The 7295-nt window shown below is 51.8% G+C and overlaps 1 long non-coding RNA gene across 1 annotated transcript; it reads right to left on the bottom strand.

The window, feature by feature from the left end:
- Positions 1-593: 593 nt before the first annotated feature.
- On the bottom strand, positions 594-6484 carry LOC100897486 (uncharacterized). Its single transcript, XR_145429.2, has 4 exons — positions 5707-6484; positions 4581-4631; positions 1889-2053; positions 594-719 (listed from the first exon to the last, which is right to left on the bottom strand). It is a non-coding gene; the product is annotated as an uncharacterized LOC100897486 (long non-coding RNA).
- Positions 6485-7295: the final 811 nt, after the last annotated feature.

The raw sequence follows: 7295 nt of genomic DNA on the forward strand, positions 1-7295 counted from the left end.
ATGAGGCCACATGGGGTAGGTGGCCGGGGGGTGAGACAAGCGAGGATGATGGCACGTGGCAAGGACGCGGAGAGGAGGATAGCGAGCGGTAGGGGAACTCCGAATGCGAACGTAGCTGCGGGGTCAGGAATCCGCCGAGGGCTCCGGGCTCACCGCGCGAGAGTCGGTAGGTAGCTCAGAAATGAGCCGAGACTGGGGAAAGAGTGAGGGACGAGGCACGCATAGGTAGGAGCAGTCGAGGAAGTCAATGAGACTTCGGCAACTTATCTGCATTCGTCCCCGGAGCGCTCTCTTCTATTTCGAGGGCGCACGGTGACCTTCAGACACGGATTCCACTCGGAGACGGTATCAGGATATGATTCAGGGAAATTCTTTGTCCGTGTGCTGCAGAGAGTGAAAACGCATCTTCCGTAAACTGAGTCTTCGGTTTATCTACAGAGTAGTGAATTCGTTCGAATCGTAGGGAGCTCTGCGAACTCGAACGGGCCGAGGGCCCCATCAAGGTCCTGAAACGTTTCAGAGGTAGACTTCATAAATATGTATTATTATATTATATTATTCTCTGCGCGATTTTCGGGTCCCTATGGTGATTCTCAGAATCTTCTACTTCCGAATGCGGTTCTATTGTTCTGGATGGGCGCTCTCGCCTGGGGTTTCTGCGAAGTCGGCTGCTGCTGTTTCACTAGACGATCATGCTCTTCGCGAAGAGTTTTCAGTTGCTGCGGAAGAATAAATTCGTTCGAATGAGCCACGACAATAAGCCCGACGTGACGGTCTGTTGACGTTGAGCACCGGCTGCTCTTCTTCATCGGTCTCTGTATCGGTCATTAATTCTCAGGGAGCGACTCGATGTTTCCTCGATGATTCTGCTCATCGAGATCTCGACGTTGACTAACTTACTCTCGCACAACGTCTACTTAGAATCTCGAGACGCGCCTCCTTCCCGAACCAATCAAAAATACGGAAGGGCAACGAACCGAGCGGGGACTCACGGACGAAGACGACGAAATGCGATAAACAGGAACGATGACGCGCGGTAACTTAGGAATAGAGACTCAGAATGAAAGGAACAATAGATCTCGGCAGGCAATGGTAGATGTGGAGGATGTAGTTGAGGAAAAGGGCTCGTTGAATCTATCAAAGACCGGGAAAAGGCCACGAGAGATTCGAGTCGAGAAGCTACGCAATTTGAACGAATACCGGGAGGAAAATGGAAGATTGAGGGGCGGAAAAAGAGACACGCCTGAATACGGAAAAGGGGAGAGGAGTGAGATCCCCGAGGAGGATACAGCTGGGAGAATCGAGGTCGCGAGGGCAAGTCCTCCAGAAGAACTGGACAGGCCTTGATACGAGAACGAGACTCCTAGGAGGAAAGACTAAAAGGAAAAACACACAAAACTCCGTCAGAAGGGTTTTACTGGGGGAGACGTGGAGAAGGAGGAGAACCGTCCAGGAGCAGAGTAGAACAGAGCGGAAATAATTTCGAGGGTCATGCAGAGAGCCGCGAGTAATGAGAGCCGGTGTTGAAAGAGGAACCGGAAGATAAACGGAGGGACGGAACGGTTTGCAAACGGACAACGTATTTCCACATGATTCAACTACCTTTTGGGAACGAGACCCGTAACGACCCTTCGGGACTCGCATTAATCTCGATAACTCCTTTCCCGTGTGTGCGAAAGCTACATCTGGACGAAAAACCGGTACCGCTCCGGCCACCGACATCCGTCGAAAATACGTCTATTCTGAGAGAACTTTGAATTTGCCGAATCACGGCAGCAGAAGATTGCATCGAGGAATCGATTCCTGGATAATACTTCGTCTTGCGCGTTCCCTACCAAGATTCGTTCCTTCGACGTGTGCCTTCTACCGAGTCTCGTGGGAAGCTTACCTCGAGTAAATTGCAACGTTCCTTCTCCTGGTCTATTTCTTCTTCGAGCGGTGTCAGCTGTTCAAATAGGAGAATGATCCGTTTCCGCAATTCGATTTGAGATTCCAACTCCTCGATTAGCGTAGCTTGTTCCGACAGCCGTAGGGATTTTTCGGTTTCGTACATCTGCAACCAATGGTTTCTTGATTAAGGTTTCCGAGAAACAGCGGGACTACGGCCCGCGAGTCTTCCCAGGAAAAGCCACGAGGAAAACGGAAAGAACCACGGAGCCGGCAAACCACGGGAGCACGTTCGAGAATGGGATATGTTTCCGGTAGGCGAGAGAGAGCCGTGACGTTCTTTGCTGGTCGCCCGATTACATTTCAAGTCTACGCGTGCAAAATTTCCATCTTCGCGGGAACTCGCGCGTGCGTCCACGCGTGCTGGAAAACTCGCGCGTCCTTCATAAAATCCGAGCTGCAGCGTCCCATATCAATGTGGCACATCCGAGCTCGTTTCCGGCGCGAGCTGGCGCCTGGCATTTTTTCTCTTACTCCCAGTCCTCCAGACTCTGGCGATGACAAGTTTAAACTCGCGGAGAAGATGAATCATTCGGTGTAGAGTCATGACAGCCTCCAGAACACGAGTCAGGAAGCAGAAACGAAAATCGAGCAGAAAGCGTGTCGACGGCAACAAAAATCTAAAAATCATGGTCAGCTTTCGAGATTAGATTTGGTCCGGAATGGAACTCGCCCACCCCATCACCACCTTTCGGAAAGCTGAACAGCCAGCCACCCGCCCAACCGGACGGCCTTCCATCAGTCCGATCTGGCTGGCTAGTCTCGTTTTTGCATAACCCGAGCGCTGAGGCTCTGGAAATGGCTGAGGAGGCGCGGATTACGAGAGCGACGTTCACTGAGAGCCTCGCCTTTTTTCCGAAAATCCTCACAACTCGATGTTCAGCAATAGTCCACACCTGATCGGTGGGATATCAGGGAATCTCTGGAACCGCGATTGCTTCCTCATTTCGGGGAGCTCGAAACAGATCAAATCTCCCAGAAGTCTGCAAGGGTCTCTTTGTGGTAGCTCAGAAAGGAGCTCGAAAGGCTCGTTCTAAGCCCAGCTGGGCGGGAAACCAGTCGCCGAACAACAATCAGCTAGGAATAGGCAGTTGAAACGCATCGAAGACCGCAGATCAGAGAGCTCTTCCGATGTGAGTTGTTGAGCTCCGGGGAGGATCATTTTAGTTCAAGGTCAGAAGAGGAGTTGGAAAACACATCACGCAAGTCTGGTCGGTTTGGCCCTGAGCGGACCTTATAGGGCAAATGACCCTTCGAAAAACCTGGGACTCGGCGGAGAAGTTGGAATCCGGCGGATTTTTTTCGGCGAGATTGAGTCTACATACCGCAGATGTTCTGATTGAACAGCATGCTCCTCCATTTTTCGAGCCTCTAGAGTCCGTTCCTTGTTAGGGATCGCCCGTACATTGAAGGCTGGCTCCCTGTTTCTCCCAATCTTCAAGATGAACATAGAGCAAGCTTCCTTTTGAGTGCCAACCCGGCGAGATCTATCGCACAAATACGGAGGCGATACGGATAATCTCCTAAAGTACTTCCCGGGAACTTTTTCCGAGTCTTTCGGACATGGATAGCCGATCTTCGGCCCTAGAAGTGTCCCCTATATGAGAGACTGTTCGTGTATTTGAGACTGCTTTTTATTTATTCCGAGCTCCCAAAACCTGCTTGCCTCTCAGAGATTGCACGTATGTCAGAAACTGCTCTTCAATTGAAATATTTTAGGCATTCCTTGAATGTTCCCACCCATTCCGTTTCCTTCTCCTTAGAGCCCCAGAGTTTCCTCAATATCTGGGTTCCGATGAATATTAATCTGTCAGACGTCTCGAGCGTATTAATTGCCCCTATTTTTCCATCGTTTGTCATATTGAGTGGTCACGTACACGACCGGAAGCGTCGACGGGAGCGCGGCCCGAATCAAGCAGAGAGCCTACCACCATGTAGCGACGGAGAGAGCCGCAGCAGTGGCGTATCGCAGGGAGGAACTCAGTGAGATACACGTTTGAAGCACAAAGGATGTTCCCGAGTTTTCCCGGACGCCATCGTCGTATCGGGTGCTGCTTATCAATCGGAGAGCTATTCGGCCAGGGTCATTCGACCTCGAGCCGTCCGTGTTATCAGACTCGAGTCGCTCGGCGTCAAAGAGATTGGGCAACTAAAAGATCGTGATAAGGCTGTAGAGAGAGTGGAGGAGGATGGGTACATCGAAGCGCAGAAGCAATATCTGTCGCTGTGATCGAGTCGGCGCCACCGCATCGTTTGCATCGACTGCGACCAAGACGACATTCGATGTCTTCCCGTTGCCGCTATCAGCCGGAATTAATAACCATCCGCTCAATTGAAGGCCTGACGATTCCACTGGGTTCGTCGGCCGAATTCAACATGTTTCCTGTCGCTACTTTCGACATCTGCATCCCGCCGCCCGGGCACGCGGAAGAGGCTCATATTCCGCATTCGAACCGGGTCCGAGATTTCACCGAACGTGCTCCGATCCTAGTAGGATCTTTGGAGTTCATTCTACGGAGTGGAATGTGAGATAATGTATCATCGAGGTTGAGAGGAACGAGTCCATGTTATGTTCGAGCATCGATCGATCCGATTAGCATGCGTCAATTTTTTTCTGCCTAACGGATTGTCACCTCTTTGTAGTCCAAGTCGCTTGAAGTTCTCGAGCGCCCGTCGCGTAGCTGCTGTAACAACAAAGCGAATCAGGGTAATCCATGTTCGGCGAAAGCATCAACACCCCGTTTGTCATTTTTGTCAGCCAAGATGTATTAAGGGAGCGCTGCGTGGTATGCGAAATCCGGTAATTATTTTCATCACGTCCCACCACTACATCTCGTACCGTCGGTTTGCAAGACAGAACGCCGCAGCCAGCTGCAGCTACGGATGTTAGACGGATCCCATCGTCGCCACCATCGCGAACCATGCTGCACCAGGATTTGCGGAGACCGCATGGTATGGAGGGGAGAAATAGGGTCTGTGAGAGGTGGGACAGAAAAGTTGATGGGGGAAGGGGAGGGGTAATGGTCCGAAGGGCAGGCGAGGACGAGGCGTGAGAGGTTGGAGAGGAGAAGAATCGTGCGAATATCAGAATATCCATGAGAGTGATAAACTGGAAGGCCCCGAAGCGAAGACAAATGGGAGAAGGCGGAGGAATGGTAGAAACAGGGCACGTGGTGGAAGAGGAGCAAACGAGACCTGGGATCCAGGATAAAAAACGAACGACGAGAATAGGAGCGGATGAGCCATTCAGAAGGTCCAGCGATGAGGGGAAGACGCAGATGGGCGGAAGGAGAAGACTGGGAAAGATGTCGGTTCGGGGGGAAAGGAGCGAAGAGAGAAAGATAGGCGAAAGGAGATTGAGTAAGACGATGAAACAAATAGGGAGTAGGCGAAAAAAGATTTAGATAGTCATCCGTCTTTGCGAGCAGGCAGGCGAGCTCCGAGGCATCGGTGGTAGGCTCGCGCAACGAATACAAATCTGTGCCGCTGCTCGCCCGCCGTGGAATATACTCTTGGGAGAACATTCCGCCAGTCGAACAAAGATAAATCTATGTAGGTGCGTGCGGGGCGGCTGTCTGTTTCAATATGCAATCGTACCTCTTATCGATCGGGGAAAGAAGTATATCTATGTCACCGATTGTGTCAGTCGCAGACGCGGGGGAGACAACAACAACAAAAACAGCAGCAACAACAAGAGCAACAACAATAACAACAACGTCAAGGGAATCCACTCATCGGTCAGTCCGACTTCTCGCTCACATGATCGCTGTCGTCATCTTCGAAGCTGGCACAACTCAGATTTCCTAAACTTCTGGAAAAATTCGATTTCCTCAGACTTGTCGGGCTGCCAGAATTCCTCGAGCTATATACATCGTCATCGGCGCCGCTTCCAGATAGATTCTCCGAAGAATTGTTTTGCCTCGACGTGAAGGAGCTCGAGCCGAACGACGGTCGTCTGTACGTCGGGGCGTAGGACGAGTACGTCGAGGGTCTGTAGAGCGAGGAGCCGAGAGAAGACGAGGAATACGATGAGGGTGAATACGACGAAGGTGAATACGATGAGTACGACGACGGCGTGTACGGGCGTCTGAACGACGACGAGTACCCAGTCCCGTAGCTGCTTCGGTAGCTCATGTCGTTCTCGCTGTTCTTGTGGATGAGGTTTTAGGAGCTCCTTGTTTGTAGTGGTTGGTCACCGTTGCTGATCTGGGGCCTACCGCAGCCGTAGCCGCTGTTATGTTGATAGACTATCAAGAGGTCAGCCCGCAAGGTCAGCGAGTCTGTTTATCAGCCAGACGATGAAGGCACAAAACAGCGCTTTGCCGACAAGAGCCACTATCATACCCGCATCGCGCACTTGTACACTTCGCTGCAACGTAGCACTTCTAGTCCATTTGCGCCCGGTGAAAGAAGGCGTTTGCCGGAAGAAACGTGAACCTCTTTCACAAGCCTTCCCTCGATTCTAAGACCGCGAGCAGACCGGTGGCGGGCTGACCGGCAGGCTCGAATTCACCCGCTAAACCACCCGCCACAAATAGGAACCACTGTGCTACTGACTGAAACTGCGGCCACGCTCTCAGCGTTTACTCTCGCCAACGAGACCCGCTCTCGTTTTCTTTCAGTCGGTTACGGACTCTTCTACGGGCGCGCTTGGCGTCCGAACCCGGTGCTTGGAAGCGGGTGCGGTCCTCACCTGTATGTTCATGTTTACCTTCCAGCACAAGGTTGAGAGTTGAGACCCCCAATCATTTGCGGTATTTACCGGAATGACCCACGGCGCCGCTGAGCACCGGCAACGCATGGCTCTGAGCGTTTTCGGAATGTCGAGCGTCCTAGAATTCCAAAAATGAGAACAGACTGGGGAGCGATCACAATCCATTGGGATAAGAGGAGAAAAAAGAGAAGGAAAAAGTGCCTGTCAAGAATATATTGCTTTTCGGGCGCTTGAAAAGTTGTCCGGATTGAAGAAGAGAGTCTTTTCTATATCGAAGACAAATATTTGCGGATCTAGATCATCTCACGCTTCGGATGGAGGAATTCGAGAGCTCGGCGTTTGCCGGTGGACAACTGCTCCGAGTGACCTGAGAAGCTGGAACAACCTGCCGCAAACGCTGACAGATTTAGTGCAAATACCGACGCTCTGGTCCCCTGATATGGTCCGAAAATATGATCTGGGACTACAATGCTTCGGTCGGAAAGCTCTCCGATCGAAGATCTCATCCCAGCTCCCCCATGACGAAGCCTAACTCCACTACGGGGGCGGAGAGACAACTCTGAAGGATGGACTGGGACATCTCGGACGAGATATCCGAGCGCTCGCTCGCTCGCCCTCCTGATTGTCAAGCAGC

Source organism: Galendromus occidentalis, unplaced genomic scaffold (genome assembly GCF_000255335.2).
Source record: "Galendromus occidentalis unplaced genomic scaffold, Mocc_1.1 scf7180000077357, whole genome shotgun sequence".
Lineage (NCBI taxonomy): Eukaryota > Metazoa > Arthropoda > Arachnida > Mesostigmata > Phytoseiidae > Galendromus > Galendromus occidentalis.